Genomic DNA, 17,931 nt, shown 5'->3' with positions numbered 1-17,931 from the left:
ATAGAATGGCAAAAGGAAGATATTGAGCAAAAAAAATTTCTACTAACATTCATTCCGAGATTTACCCCTTTTTTCTCCCTATTTTACTGTATTAAAAAGAATTTTTCAAAATCTTATTGAGAAAACACAGGGGTTCTCAAAAGAACCTTAAGTTGAGAGTGACTGGGTGAAAACGTGAATAAATTTTGCGTTTCCAGAATAAATTTGAAAAAAACTTTCAAAAAATAATTCAAACAAAAGAATTTTTCAAAATCTTATTGAGAAAACATAGGGGTTCTCAAAAGAACCTTAAAAGTTGAGAGTGACTGGGTAAAAATGTGAATAAATGTTGCATTTTCAGAATTAATTTGAAAAAACTTTCAAAAAACAATTGAAACAAAAGAATTTTTCAAAATCTTATTGAGAAAATACAGGGGTTCTCAAAAGAACCTTGAAAATTGAAAGTGAATGGGGGAAAACGTGAATAAACGTTGCGTTTTCAGAATTAATTTGAAAAAAAACTTTCAAAAAACAATAATTCAAACAAAAGAATTTTTCAAAATCTTATTTTGAAAACACAGGGGTTCTCAAAAGAACCTTAAAAGTTGAGAGTGACTGGGTGAAAACGTGAATAAATTTTGCGTTTCCAGAATTAATTTGAAAAAACTTTCAAAAAACAATTCAAACAAGTGCGAGTGGTTCTCAAAAGAACCTTGAAAATTGAGAGCGACCGGGTGAAAACGTAAATAAATTTTTTGTTTTCAGAATTAATTTGAAAAAACTTTTAAAAAACAATTCAAACAAAAGAATTTTTCAAAGACTAATTGAGAAAAGCCAGGGGTTCTCAAAAGAACCTTGAAAGTGAGAGCGACGCACAGTGTGGTAAATCACGAATCTAGTTGGACAAAATTAATAACTCGGTTTAATCGACTTTTTTTCTAAACAGTTTAAAACAAATTAATGTGAATAGATAAAATTCTATAAAAAAGAAAGATTTTTTAAAAAGAAATCTATAATTTCTGCAAAAAGTGGGTCAGAATAGTGAAGACAAAAATGCATATTTATAGTATTTGAATTTATGTGTCCATAAACATATTTTATGATTGGATATACTTAATTATTTTTGAAAACGCTTGAAAAAATCTCAATAAATAAAAACTCTATTGTTTTTCACGAAAAAAGAGAGGTAGAATAATTAGTTTTTATTAAGAAAAATAACTTTTACATACATGACTTACATGATTTATTTAAAATTTTAGCAATGATTTTAATTTTAATCGCAATCACCTTTAAAAATATCTGCAGATAATTTAAAAAGGTAACTCTTTTTTGTGTGATGCAAACTTGAAACATAAGTGTGTTTGTATTACCTTCGATGTTTTTTAAGTAAATAAATGCTCAAAATTTCTTCGTGACCCTATTTTTGGCCATTTGCACTTGCTTGCTTTTTGCATTGAACTTGTTTAATTGATGTTCCGCAGAAAAGCGTTATTCCTCAATGATAATGCCTCATCAGTTGAAAATTCCAGTGGTTCAGTGGTTCCAGAGGATCAGAACTTAATCTTCTATACAGTTTGATCTTTCTCTTAAAGAAAATTTCGAGAAATCCCTTACGGTTTTATCAGAATATGCTTTTCCAATTTTGCGGGGAGCGATTTCACTGGTTTTAACTATCTCCTAATGGAAAGATGCACATAGGAGATTTTTAACCTTCCGTTTGTTATATTTTTCCCGTTTTTTAAATTCTTAAAATTCTTTTCTACTTTTGTTTCACTATCTACTGTTTTTGTTTATTTAGTCACCACAAAATATTGGTCAAGTAAGATGAAATTCATGTAAAAAGAGCGGTCCAATGTGTCTTCCACTTTTTTTTCGCTTAAGTTGAAGCACAAAACTTTCATATATATGTTTTTAATTTTTTTAACGTCAAAAATGTTCCAAAGATGATACCTGCTCATTAAAAGATAAAAAAAAACTGCCTTTCGATCTTATTTGGCAGTTTTGACACATTTTTCGAAAATTTGTTTTTTTGAACATTTTGCCTTCATTTTGAAAAGTGAAAAAGTTGTATGGCGGTCGAGAAAACGCGAAATATGTTATTAGCTAATCTTCGTAAGAAGTAAGAACACTCCAAAAAATAATAATTAAGTAGTTTTAGGCCGGAAAAATGCGGAAAAATTAACTTTAACTCTATTTGAAAAACTACAATTTTTTTTTTAAATTTTCAAACCTTCTGAAAGAATTTATTTTTTTTTTTCAATCGTTGCAATGGTGATAATTCAATATTAATTGAGGTTCTTAACCTTCAAATATAAAGTAACAATAATTTAAAAAAAAATCGACATCAAAAGCTGCGTAGCGCTTTTAATCGTCAAGCGACCTCATACGAAAATTAAAATACGACTTCATATTTCTATCAACTGTTGAAACCAACTTTCAAGTCTAATTTTCACGAATCCAAGATAAAGACACAAAAACAACACATGTTTTACTGTTGCCCATTGTATTGAGAAGCTAAACTCATAATTTCAAATCAAAGGGATACACTTTTTTTTTTATTTTGTCCAGTTAGATTGGCGATTTACCACACTGTGCGACGGGGTGAAAACGTGGATAATTTTTTGCGTTTTCAGAATTAATTTGAAAAAACTTTCAAAAACCAATTCAAACAAAAGAATTTTTCAAAGACTAATTGAGAAAATCGAGGGGTTCTCAAAAGAATCTTGAAAGTGAGAGCGACGGGTTGAAAACGTGGATAATTTTCAGCGTTGTTCGCGAAAAAATATTTGAAAAGTTAAAAGAAATGCACAAGTTCAAGATTGAAAAAAACTTTTCAAAAAGAGATGAAATATGCTTAAATTCCCCAAGATAATCTATCGCAAATTTGATGTTTAAAGTTGATTTATTTATTTTTTTTCTTATCGAAAAATAATCAAAGAATTGCAAAATATTGATAATTTCTGTTCTTAAACTCGGACAGAGGAGCACTCGCCCTCTAAATTCGGTCAAAAATATTTGTAATGTTTTTCTTGTTGGAATTGGCCAAAAACATTATTTTATAACATCCGAAGCCTGCCTTCTCTAGCAAGTGACGTGTATTTTTGCGCTCCATCTAAAGTTCTTTATTTTGTTTATTCTCGTCGTAATAAATTAATTTATTGATTCTTTTACTAATTCTAATTAAAAGTACTGTTAAATTTGACTAAGTGTTACCTAAAATACAAGTGGTCTTTTAATGTTTTAATAATTCAAAGAATTTACAAATTCACATTTTTCATTCTGTGTTTTGACAACCTCCATCCAGTGCTTTTTTTTTTTTTGTATTGAGTGGAAATAAAACTAATAAGAATAACTATCTGTTTCATTCTCTAGTTTGTGGTATTTTTTTATTGCATACTTCAGTGATTTGTATAGCCCCTGTCGAAAATAAATCTAATAAACGCAAAAGTGAAGAACTAGATTTGACATTACCAATCCCCTCGAAAAAACAATCACTTAACTCGCCCCTTGAATCTTCTCCATCCTCAGATTCATCTAATCAATATTCCGCTACACCACCCACATTACACGTAAATCCCTCTCAACCTCCAACCCCACCCATTCCACCAGAATTAAATCAACATTCATCTGAACAATCTGCAGCTTCAACTTCCAATCTCGCTCAGCTCCCTGTTTCAATGATTCACCCTACATCAACTCTACCTCCATTTGAACAGCCTCCAGCTTCAACTACTAATTGTGTTCAACATTCATCTGAACAGTCTGCAATAACTCTACTTCCCTCAGACCAATCTACAAATTCAAAGTCAAATCCTGTTCAACTTCCTGTTTCATCGACCAAACCTTCATCAACGTCACCTACAGCTTCATCAAAAATTCCTCCTGCCAACCCATTCCGTATTGTAGATAACTTAGCATCGCCTATTGACTATGGATTAAAAATAGTTGAAGGACAAAAAACCCTTTTCATTTCGAAACTTGATCCCTCTACAAATGCTCTCGATGTAAAAAACTACATTAAAACGAAAATCGGGACGCTACGTTTAACGCTCGTCGAGAAAATGATTCATCGTAACTTTGCAAAATATTCTTCGTTCAAGATCAAAGTTCCAGACTCAATATTCTATCTTCTTAACTCATCATCGTTTTGGCCAGAAGGAATTATTTTTCATGAATTTCAAAAGAGAACGCTGCCAATTAATCATCACCATTTTCAACAAACAACACCTGACAATGCCATACCTGAAACAAAGCAGCTTCAAAAGGTATTAATCTACTACCAAAATGTTAACGGACTTCGGACAAAGACCAATAAGGTCTACAAGAATATAAACAACATTCCTCACGATATACTTATCCTCACCGAAACTTGGCTAAACTCATCTTTTATGGGTACAGAAATTTTTGACTCCAGCTTTCAAATCTACCGTCGCGTCGTGATCGTCATTATGATCCTTCCACTACTGTTGGTGGTGGTTTGTTAATAGCTGTTCGTAACCATTTCCTCTGTAGTCTTTTCGACAATTTTTTGGATTCCGATCTTGAAGTTCTGTGTGTGAAAATAAAAATCCTGTCTGGTTACATATATGTGGTTGCCTGTTTTATCCCACCCTCTTCGAACAATGAAGTCTATAATAAACTTTTTGACTGCTTGGAGACTATTCATGATTCATGAACAAATTGATGATGCAGATGAATTATTAATAATCGGAGATTTTAATCTACCTCACCTGAAATGGGTAAAATCCAATCACTGTGATGCCTTTATACCTGTCGACGCTTCCAACAACAACGAGTTTCTCGTTATCGACGGAATGGCTTCTTTTGGCCTTGATCAATTAAATGGAGTGAGTAACCAATTTGGCAAAACTTTGGACCTTATCTATTTCTCTCATGTCTCCAACTCTGATGCTGCAGTTTTATTGAAAACTTGTAGAAGAAGATCGCCATCATCCTGCATTATCTATTTCTATGAGCTTAAGTACCTATCATTCATCTAATATTTGTAACAGGCCGCCTCCACAGGAGATAATTTTTGTCATGTTGACGTGTCTTATTAAGAAATGTCTTGTGAAGGCTCGCCATTTCTTGTTATGATTCAATGTTAGACAATCATGTCTTCGATTTTGTCTGAACACGATTGTCTAACATCGAATTTGACAGATGTTTTTTTTCTTTTGGAAGTGCAGTTTTTTTCCTCTCATGAGCAAGGTTGTCTCCGTAGTAGACAATGACAAAATATATATATTTGCTTGTTTTGCGAATTTTGCATGTTTTATGTTGAATTGAATTACACTGGCCAACAATTTTCAACTTTTTTAAAATTTTCCAGAAAGATTTATATCAAATTTTATAGAGTTGGGTTCAGTAAGCTCAAAAATAATATTGGTTTCTTTCTAGCAGCTCTAGTTTTTTAAATATTTTTAAGTTTTTCTTATTTTGAGCGTTTGTTAAAATTTTCCAGAAAAATGTATCAAATTGTATGTATCAATGTATTTGGGGTCAGTAAACCTAAAAATAATATTTGTTTTTTTTCTAGGAACTCTATTTTTTTTAATATTTTAGTTTTCCACATTTATGGTGGTAATTCCGTACTTATTTTAAAGTTATGCTTACTTTAACTGTTTGTTAACATTTTCAGAAATCTTCTTATCGAACCTAATGCATTTGGATTCACTAAGCCTAAAAATCACACTGGTAGCTTTCTAAAAGCTCTCTTTTTTAGATATTTTAATTTTTCACATTTTTGGGGTAATTTCATACTAAGGGTATTCACGTAACGAGATAATTTTCTTCTGTTGTTAGACTGTTTTGGTCCACATAAAGAAAATGCCAATAAAAACAAATTTATCCCATTATTTTCCCAACGTTTCGTAAGTGCTTCCTTACTTCATCAGGGGTATTTATTCTATTTAATTATTCTAAAACATAATATCCCTTCTGCTCCTATTGTATAAATCCCGGAGACGGCACTGACACAAAATTGAACATAAAAAAAAACAAATGTAAACATAAATGCAATTTTGTGTCAGTGCCGTCTCGCCCCACAAAACAAGTACGCAGTTTTATTTGATATATAAAGGTGCATTTTTAGAAAAAAAAATTTCAAAATTGTTAGAGCCGTTTTTTAAAAAACTAATTTTTTATAAATAAATTTTTGAAAAAAAAGTTTTAAAATAAAATTGGTATGCCATTTTGTAGAAATCACTAATCAACATCTAAAAACAAAATTTCAAAAAAAATCAATGTTCCGTTTTCGAAGATTTGATTTTTCAAAAAAATATAAAAAAAATTTTTAAAAATCCAAAAATTATTTTTTTCAAAATTTTATTTTTGGCTTATATTTAAAGTATATAAATGCTCTTGTATAAAAAACTGACAGACTGACAGACTGACAGACTGACAGACTGACAGACTGACAGACTGACAGACTGACAGATTGACAGACTGACAGACTGACAGACTGACAGACTGACAGACTGACAGACTGACAGACTGACAGACTGACAGACTGACAGACTGACAGACTGACAGACTGACAGACTGACAGACTGACAGACTGACAGACTGACAGACTGACAGACTGACAGACTGACAGACTGACAGACAGACTGACAGACTGACGGACTTCCGGGATCCACTTTTTTGGCATTCTCTACCATCGTAATGTCATGGAAAAATGTTATCTCAACTTTATTTTTTGTACGAATGCATAACTTGATATATAGTATATATCGCAAGTAAAAATAAAAAAAAAAGAAGTATTTAAATTAAATTTTGTCCGCAAAAAATCATACAAAATCCTCTGGCGAACGAGGCATATGAAATGAATTGCTCGAACATAATTTGCCCAGCCAAGAAAATGAAAATTGTTATGTTGTAGATGTTAGAGAAGAGATTGATTTAGAGAAAAATATCTCCTGTGGAGGCGGCCTGTGAGACCCAACTATTACGCACAAGCAAACATAAGCGAATGTCAGAAATCTAACGAAAATTTGCTTATGTTTGCAAAATTAGCCCGCATGGCATAGCCATGTAAAATTTTATCGTATAATATTTGTGGTCTTAGTAATAAAAATTTATTTATTGACTTTTTTAAATTTATTAACAAATTTGAAATAATTTTTTTGTAGGAAACGCATAACCGAAACTCATCTAACCGCTAATACCTAACAGAAAATTTCAAGAATACGATCTAAAAATAGTACCTGCAAAAAGAAATTGTGCGAGAGGGAGAGCCAGTGGGGGGAGCATATTTGGAATAAAAAAGGAGTTGAACAGCATCTACGAGTTTAAGTTCTTTGATGATATTATATGTGTTGACCTAAAATTGGAAAGAGAAGTTTTTCGTATTTTGCCATGCTATTGCTACGTCAACTGCAACCATTGGGAAACGGATTTCGCGAAAATAACTGAATTTGCTATGGGTGTAACGTTCTCAAACCTAGCTCACTTTGAAAACTTGGCGAAAAGTCTAGCTATATGTAAGAACACGGGTGACTTCTGGAAAACAGCTAAGAAAATAAATGGCAAGGTTTATGTTATCAATATGAATCTCAGTTGTGATACTTTAAAAATCTGCTCAATCAATCGCCCACAAACACAGATATGATACAATATGCACAACCCGCTTTTTATAATGAGCTCTTAGATGGAGAAGTATTGAAGGATGAAGTATATGCAGCCATGAATGGACTGAAAGATGGAAAGGCTGCTGGTTCAGATGGAATACCTGCAGAATTTTACAAGTATGGCACGGATGAGTTGGCTGCCAAATTATCATATTCAACAGAATTATGAACCACGGAATGATTCCACAGGAATTCAAGAAAACGCTTATATTTCCCATTCATAAAAAGGCAGTACAATGGATCCTACAAATTATAGAGGAATATCATTCTTGAATGCTTCCTATAAGATATTTACTTCGATCTTGCAAGTCCGACTTAGATCTTGGATAGAATCAAATAAGCTCTTTAAGGAATTCCAAGCTGGATTCAGACCAGGCTATTCCACCATAGACAACATCTTTGTTGTACACAGCATAGTCGATTTCTTTTTAGCCCAAAATAAGAAATTATACGTCATTTTTATCAACTTCAAGGCAGCGTTCGATACAATAGATCGAAACGCATTGATGTACAAATTGTATAGAAGCGGAATGTCATTCAAGTTTGGACGTGTGTTGCAGAACCTGAACAATAGCAGAGGTATGGGATGGAAAGAAAATCTCGCAGTGGTTTGAAACAAAGAGTGGGGTAAAACAAGGGTGCATGCTGAGCCCGAGCATCTTTGCACTCTTTATTGATGATATCACCGATGGTTTGCCGGGAGGAGTGGAATATGCTGGTAGTCTGATTAAGGCTCTTCTTTTCACAGATGATATTGTTTTGTGTGCGTGTTCACCAGAATCTCTGCAACTTATGATAAACAAACTGAATGATTACTGCAAAACGTGGAAGTTAGTTATCAATCTGGAGAAGTCGAAGGTGATGGTATTCCGAAAGGGTGGTGGAAGAGCAAGTGGACGGGAAAGTTGGACATACAATAACGAGAGAATCGAAGTCGTTAATGAATACAAATATTTAGGAGTCTATATCACGAAAAATAATAGTATGGAGAGACATCTCAAAGAAAAAGTACAAAAAGCAAAAACCACAATAAACATTGCATGGAGCTTGGAGCAACATTTTTAATAATAACCATATAACTGAGTCAACATTGTTGTATGCAGCGCAAGTGTGGGGAGGCAAGAAATATGAAACCGCGGAGAAACTCCTTCGTTATTATATTAAAAGGATATTTCGGCTACCACATATTGCACCAAATTACATGATAATGCTAGAAACTGGTATCTCTCCTCTATTTATCAAAACCTTAAAATTGCAAGTTGACTACATATGTAATGTCCTTGAATTGGCAGATGAACGTCTCCCAAAAAGAGCAGCACTGCAGGATATAAATAGCAGATCTGGTTGTTTAAAAAAGTGGGTGGAGTTAGCTGAAGAGTGTAATATAGATCTTGGACGACCGAGTGGGAACTTAAGTTGGAAGGCATCCTTGTATCAACTAATTTCTGTGATAGATGAACGATTGAGACTGAAGTTCGCAACGGAAGCGGAAGAATCCATCTACAGGCTGATATACAGTAAGCTAGCCCACAACCTCAAAGAAAAGAATTACTTCAGTGATGATTACACGACGGATCAAATATGATGTTCAGATTACGAGGTGAGCTCCTCAGCCTCAACTACATCCCCCACCGTGATGATTTGTCCATATTGTGCGAAGTGTGCAATATGGGAGAAAGAGAAGATATTTTTCATTTTATCAGTAGATGTCCTGTTCTGCGAGAAACAAGAAGATGTATTTTACGAGGCAATATCTTGATCAAATTAATGTACCCATATTGTACCAATTTTGCAAAATAGCACTAACTTATAGAAACAGAATTTTAAATGAAAATTTCTAATTAGAATTGTAACTTATTTAAGACTTAAGCGAACAGAGCCAGCTGTCACCAGTCAACACCACAGATGACGGGCCACAGAAAAATAAGGGTATTCTGTAACGATAGAATTTTTCACTTTGTAGAAAAATATAAATTTCCGCAAATGGTTTACGTGAACACCCCACAAGAAATAAATAAACGTCAAATTGAACTTTAAAAATTTGTTCATTTAAAAAAAAAAGTCAAGTTAAATACTATGCACCAATAAAAAAAAAATTAATTTGCTCAAATAAAATAATATTCTCTTTTCAATAAATATTAACATATTTTATTTGTGGTTATCTGAATAATAAGACATAAATTGAGTTCAAAAAGGTATTCCAAATACGGCATACGGGTATCCCAGATAGCCGATCCGATAGGTGATTGAACTCACCCAAAGTTTATCAGAGTTTTTTTCTACGGTTTATGCTTCAAGAGATAAAATTCTATGATTTGCAGAATATTTTTCCCATACAAATTTTGACAGCTCATTTCTACCGATAGAAAATTCTGCGGTTTCTGTAAGTGAATGGTGAATACCCCTAATATTTTGTTCTCAATCTACTTTGTAAAGGGACATCTACGAAATATATTAATATTACACATACACACTCATTTTCAAATAATTCACATGCACATGCGCACTGTCTCTAAGTTTTCGTGTTTATTTGAATTAACTTGTCGGATTTAAGGCCCAACTATAATAGGCATATGCGCGCATGGGTTACTGTCAAAATGGCATGAGTGATTAGTCGAACATACACTCACTTTCCTTTCTCAATTTACGTCCGCAAATTTGACATTTCTTAAAAAAGAAAAAATATCACTGTGCAAGTCGAAATTCTTGACAGGCGCCCGAATAACTATTTCGCCCTATTTCGGACTCGAGAAATCGAATGGCATCATTTGTTTTTCGATTTATCGGTACGACTTCGAACAAAATTTTTTTTGAAAGTTTTTTTCAATGATTTTGAGAGTTTTCCCCTGTTTTAAGTCATTTTTACACCAAAACAATATTTATATTGCTAATAATTCTGCTCAAACGTTATTTGCTACCAGTAGAAAGTTATTATAAACAATTTTGAACAATTTATTTGAAAGTTTAGTGATTTTTTTGAAATTTTTTTAAAAAAATCAAATTTTTTTACATTGTTTATCGTTTTTCCACTGTTTTTGTTCTCTTTTGAACAAATACATTGCATGTGTTCCATTAAAAATTAATTTAACTGATAATTTAGTGTTGGTTAAACTTCCACAGTCTATCGATAGCATCGATAACAAAAAAATATCGAGTATATCGATACTTCACAAGACTATCGATAGTTTCAATACTTCCAAATTATTTTACCACAAGGCTTCTTTTTATTTTATATTTTATATTTATTTATTTATCTACGATTATTAATCAACAGATTTGGAGATACTTATAGTACAATATTTATCTTAATGATTATTAATTTAAAATATTACATTTGTGTGTTAAAAATGATACCAATAAATTTTTAAAGACATTTCTGTTGAAGCTTATGTCTAAACAATAATATGCTTCATTAAATAAATGTATACAATGACATATCGGTTCACGAAAACCATAATTAGTTCTGTGCGAAACTTCAAACAATAATGGCCTTGATCTTAATACTCTGGATGGAGCATATATATTTATTAGGGCAAGCAAATTTGAAGAGTCAACAAAACTACACATAACATCTCTAACAAACATTATGCTATACATCTCCCTTCGTGATTCAAGAGATTGTATTCCTAACAAAAGACATTTGGACCGATATGAAATATGATTATCCGAGTTAGCATTACCAAAAAATTTTCTCAATGCAAAGCGTAAAAAGTTCTTCTGTACCCTTTCAATCTTATTAATATCATTTTGAGTAGTTGGATTCCATACAACACATGCATATTCCAATGAGGGTCTAACAATACTGCAATACAATGATTTTAACGTATACGGATCAGTAAACTCAGATGAATTTCTTTTCAAGAACCCCCATTGAGTTGGCTTTTGATATAATAGAGTTGATATGTAATTGGAAAGTGAGTTGTTCATCAAACACAACACCAAGATCTTTTACATCATGAACAATTTTGATTTGAACATTGTTTATTGAATATGATGGAATAATATGATATAAGCAACGGTTGTAGGACATACAACAGCATTTTTCAACATTGAGTTATAGATCATTCTGTTTACACCATATAAGAAACGAATTAAGATCATTTTGCAAAAGCAGACGATCACTAACACTTGAAATAACTGCAAAGAATTTAATATCATCTGCAAATATAAGACATTTGCAAAATTTCAAAATATCAGGTACATCATTCACATGTAACAAGAATAAAGGGGGGCCCAGATGACTCCCTTCTGGAACTCCTGAGGTGACATGTATTTCTTTTGAGCGTATGTCATCAACAACGACAAACTGTTTGCGACCATATAAATATGATTTCAACCAACACAGTAGGGCACCACGAATTCCATAAGCCTCAAGCTTCTGCAGTATAATTTTTAAATTTACTCTACTAAACGCTTTTGTGAAGTCGGTGTAAATAACATGAAGTTGCTTATGTCGTTCAAGAGCATTAATCGAAAAATTCGTAAACTCAACCAAATTCGAAATAGTCGACCTTCCCTTCCAAAATCCATGCTGAAAATCACTGACATGGCCTTTTATAAGATCAACAAATAGATTCTTAACAAGACAATCCAACGTTTTTGGAATGATGGAGAGTTTTGTTATAGGTCTATAGTTGGATATGTCATCTTTTTTACCAGATTTAAAAATAGGGGTAATTACAGAGATTTTCCAATCATCAAGAAAAACGCCACTGTATAAAGATTGATTAAACAAATCCGTCAAAGGAGTAGAAAGATTTTCAGCACAGTGTCTCAAAACAATGGGAAAGAAACCTAAAATATCAGGCTTATAATTGGGCTCAGGCTCGCTCAATAATTTAAAAACATCATCAATATTAATTTTAAAATCGTAGCATTCAATAAATGATGGAAGTAATTTCAAGTAATTGTCGTCAACCCCATCCGTGCTTGTGGAATTGTAAATGCTTTGAAAGTACTCGGCAAATAAGTTGGCAATTTCAACTGGTTCAGAAGACGAATTTGTGTTAAAATGCATTGTTGATGGAAACCCTACACTTTTACGCTTTGAATTAATATATTTCCAAAACTGATTTGGATTCGTTTTCAAATTTGACTCGATTAACTGTACATACAGTCGTCGGCATAATTATTTTGACTAATTTTCAATTCTCGATCTGATAAGAATAATTTCTAACGGTTAAACTTTACATAGGTAAAGTTGATGGTTATTTATTAAGTATGTTATGGTGAATCTATGGTGGTCAAAGTAAGTCATATGAGTGAAATTTGGCGTTCAGGCAGCTTTTTTTGTATTAAAAGTGCTATTTTTTGAGTGGCAAAAGTATTTTGACCAGAATTCTTTTTCAATTTTGGTAAGGTAAAGTAATACATTTTGCTTATTTTAAGCATGTATCCAACTGTTGAACATGTTAAGGCTCAGATTCATAAAAAAAATTGGAAACATTTCGCAAATAAATATTGAAATAAGGGCATTTATTGTTACAAGTTAAAATTCCCGTTACCTGTTAAACTAATCAATGCAGAACTGAGTTGTTTGCGTCAAATTATGTCTTAGCTTATAAAGAAACACAAGAGTACGAGTACTGAGAAAAATCAGCCATGAATCTGTACAAAACAAAAAATTACACAGAAAAAAAGACAATTTTTTTTTTGCGTAGTTCACTTTGAATCCCAAATTGAACCCTAATATCATGGAGCTGGAAATGAAATCCCTAGGGAAGAATTCCTCATCAGAAAGCATAGATTCCCTGGAGACTTAGGAAACACAATTTTGGAACTTATCCAGCAAGAAAAGGACTAGTTAACCTTTTGAAAGCATGTTGAAAACTATGAAATTCGCAAAAAATCATGTTGGTAAGCCTTTTTTTTCTGGAACAAGATTTAATGGACCGATGGAAGTTCTTTTGCACTCCATAAATCACCAAAAGTGAATTTTGTTCGGAAGCTGTCTAGGTAACTTTGTTCCACAAAGAAAAAGGCTTACCAACATGATTTTTTGCGAATTTCATAGTTTTCAACATGCTTTCAAAAGGTTAACTAGTCCTTTTCTTGCTGGATAAGTTCCAAAATTGTGTTTCCTAAGTCTCCAGGGAATCTATGCTTTCTGATGAGGAATTCTTCCCTAGGGATTTCATTTCCAGCTCCATGATATTAGGGTTCAATTTGGGATTCAAAGTGAACTACGCAAAAAAAAATTGTCTTTTTTTCTGTGTAATTTTTTGTTTTGTACAGATTCATGGCTGATTTTTCTCAGTACTCGTACTCTTGTGTTTCTTTATAAGCTAAGACATAATTTGACGCAAACAACTCAGTTCTGCATTGATTAGTTTAACAGGTAACGGGAATTTTAACTTGTAACAATAAATGCCCTTATTTCAATATTTATTTGCGAAATGTTTCCAATTTTTTTTATGAATCTGAGCCTTAACATGTTCAACAGTTGGATACATGCTTAAAATAAGCAAAATGTATTACTTTACCTTACCAAAATTGAAAAAGAATTCTGGTCAAAATACTTTTGCCACTCAAAAAATAGCACTTTTAATACAAAAAAAGCTGCCTGAACGCCAAATTTCACTCATATGACTTACTTTGACCACCATAGATTCACCATAACATACTTAATAAATAACCATCAACTTTACCTATGGAAAGTTTAACCGTTAGAAATTATTCTTATCAGATCGAGAATTGAAAATTAGTCAAAATAATTATGCCGACGACTGTAGTTGCAATAAGGAAATTTCGATAGGAATACAAATTCTTTCCTCAGACGACAAAAAAATGTATAGTCAACCAAGGAACCTGATTTTTTATACCGTTTATGCGCAAGATTTTTCGCATTTTTAAGCTTCTTAAGTCGATAATTATACCACTTAGGGCTAGAATTTAGCCTTTTATGGACCAAAGGCACAAAATTATTTAAAATATCGCTCAGAATATTTCTAAATTTAATAAAGTTAGTAGATAAATTATAGTTCTGGAATTCAGATTTCCAGTTTATACCATTCAAATGAGATTTAATCATGTTCAAGTTATTTGAAGTGAATTTACGTTCAAGTGAGTTAGAAGTATTATATAAACTGTAATTTTCATAATTATAATTGGATATATAAAAATTTATAGCAGTATGGTGCTCAGAATTATTTAGTAAAGGAATTGATTGAGAGAGATTGAAATTCAAATCATCAGAAAAAAATACTCAATCCAATAATCTATTTATAGAGTTGACAATGTTATTAATTTGATTTAGATTCAAAGAAAAAAGGTAATCAATTAACATAACTTCAATTTCTGAATTTATTGACAAGGGAACAAGTTTACATTCATTATTTTCAGACCAAATTAAGTTTGGTAGGTTAAAATCACCAATAACACATAAGTAATAATGTTTGTATTCTGGCAAGGTGGCAATTCTGTCAATATTATCAAAATGTTTTTTGTAGACAGCTGATGTACTCCCAGGGGGGATATAACTGATGAAAAGAAGAAAATTGATACCAGCAAAAGACACACTGATACACACTTGTTCAATATTCAATCGATTTTCATCGAACACGACATCCAGATCAACAGCTGAAGAGATTATAGAGCGTCGAACTGCAACCAATACACCACCTCCACGCTTTTTGTTAGTGTCAAACCGATCAAGACGAAAAACAGAGAAGGAAGAGAGGTCAAAAAGTTCTTCCGTCAAAATATACTCATGCAACCAGGTCTCAGTAAAAGCAATTATATCATAATCAGAAGCAGAGATACCCAAAAGAGATGAGAAACTTCTGACGTCATACGGGTTTGCCTACAAGCTGCTTTAGACATTTTTGGATAAGTATGCGTGAAAAAATATACATTTTTGGCTAAGTATGCATGAAAAATCGTACATTTTTGCTTAGGTGTGCGTAAAAACACCGTGGCTACACTATGTGTGTTTTTCACATTTATTCACGAATACAAAAGAGATAACAACAACACGAAATAAACAAATGGGTTTTGGGGGGTAAAACGTACGAAAGTTTCCCATCTCCTTTGGGTATCTCTGATCAGAAGCATCAATAGAGATAGCGAGATCTCTTACCTTTGACGAGAATCCACCCATATTTTGATAATATACACACAGATTACTTTTAGTGTAAAGAGATGCATGAATATTAGATTTTTGTACATTATCAGCTAACGATGATGTTCTAGTAGGTGTTGGAAGAGCTGATATTAACGGTGGCGGTGAGTGAAGAGAGGGCTGAATGATATGATTTTGCACTTCATTTGCTGATGATGATGGTTCGGGTGGTGTAGAATAAATTGAAGGCGAAGACGAGGGTGAGGTACGCGTAGGTGTTAAACAGGGACGTGGTTTGTTTTGGATCTCACGAAGTTTTTTGAACGATTAATAAAGTTTGTTACATAAACATTAGATGGCCAATTATTAGCATTTAGGGCTAGTTCAAAGATATTAGCAGGAATTCCAACTTTAAAAGTAACATACTTTAAAGTGGAAATGTCTACATCACTTTTTACTAGTTTGAAGCACTTAACCTCATTTTCGGTAATGTTTAGTTTTGAAGCAATGTATTTTATTAATGCATTTTCAGTGGTTGACGTTTCAAATTTTGACAAATGCAACCATTTAGTGGGTGTAACTACACTTATATCATTATGTGGGTCATCAACACCCACTGTAAAAACTCTATTATTACTTTTGCATTTGTTTTGCATTTTTTGTAATGTATTCAGATTTTTGTTTACATCATGGAATTGATCTGGGTTAGCAGCATCAACATTCGATGTTAGGGTTATGGGCGGGGAAGGGGCAGAATTCTTTATCGCCGCACTATCATCACCATGTATTGCTACGGTAGTATATGCCAAATTAGAAGCACTGTTGGTGGAGCGAGCACTTTCACATTTAGAGAGTTTTTCTTTCTCCGTTTCTTCAATTCCGTTACTACGTTCAACACGCACTGAATTTAAGAGAACATTCAAGTTAGAATTAAGAGAATCAAAGTCAGATTTTACATTAGAGAGATTTTTTATTATTGATAATGCGCTCATCATGTCAGCAGAGAATTGTGGGTGTGTTAAATAGCTATGTAAAGATTGAACAGTTTTAACAAGCTCATTAACCTTACACACAAAACCAAGAACTGGTACACTTGCACATGCATTACACTTCCATAAAAAATTTGTGGTGGTTCTTAAGAATTTTAATGAAGTTTCAGACGAAACCGCACATTTTCCGTGAAATTTCATACCACAAATGCCGCCACATAAAACAACATCGACATCAAGATCTAAATTGCACTTTGCACAAGTTTCAGTCATTTTACCAAATCAAAAAAAGAAAAAAGGATTATCGAGAGAGACTTAAGGAGACACGTCCGCACAGCTCGGAGTTCGATCGGATCTTGATCGGATCTTCTTAAAACTTTCGATACAATCGATAATGGAAACTATCGATATCTACCAAACAATATGTTAATTCTTTGTTTACATCCAATGTCAAAAGAAAACTAAACTTGTAGTTCAAATTGTATTTAATTAATTTCAAAGCTTTTTTTTTAAAGAGAAATTGTACGAGTGGTTTTAATACTTTTTGCTACGTGTGTTGCAAAACTATTTACAAAAGTGTTTTGCAACGATTTAATCTAGCGAATTTATTTACACATGCGTAGCAGTTATCTTCACTGTGATCTTTTGGATCTGACCATATCATTGGGACTCCAAAATCCAGACTTGCACATATTCGTTTTGACCATTTGATAAGCTTATTATAACAATTTGAACAAATAATGCTTGGTGCCCATTCGACGTCTCTTATAACTTTTAAATTGAAATATTTTTCATATACCTATATCATCAATTTCAGGAGATATTTTCTTTCTACTTGACATGTGTGCAAATTTGACAAACACGTAGCAAAAAGTATTAAAACCACTCGTACAATTTCTCATTAACAAAAAAAAATAGCTTCGAAATTAATTAAACACAATTTGAGCTACAAGTTTAGTTTTCGTTTGACATTGGATGTAAACAACGAATTAACATAGTGTTTGGTAGATATCGATAGTTTCCATTATCGATTGTATCGATAGTTTCCATTATCGATTGTATCGATAGTTTCCATTATCGATTGTATCGATAGTTTCCATTATCGATTGTATCGATAGTTTCCATTATCGATTGTATCGATAGTTTCCATTATCGATTGTATCGATAGTTTTCATTATCGATTTTATCAATAGTTTCCATTATCGATTGTATCGATAGTTTTAAGAAAAAACTATCGATAATATCGGTAGCCTTGTGGTAAAATAATTTGGAA

This window comes from Episyrphus balteatus, chromosome 1 (genome assembly GCF_945859705.1).
Source record: "Episyrphus balteatus chromosome 1, idEpiBalt1.1, whole genome shotgun sequence".
In the NCBI taxonomy this organism is placed as follows: Eukaryota; Metazoa; Arthropoda; class Insecta; order Diptera; family Syrphidae; genus Episyrphus; species Episyrphus balteatus.
The sequence above is the reverse complement of the archived record's forward strand: the minus strand, read 5'-3'. Positions refer to the sequence as shown.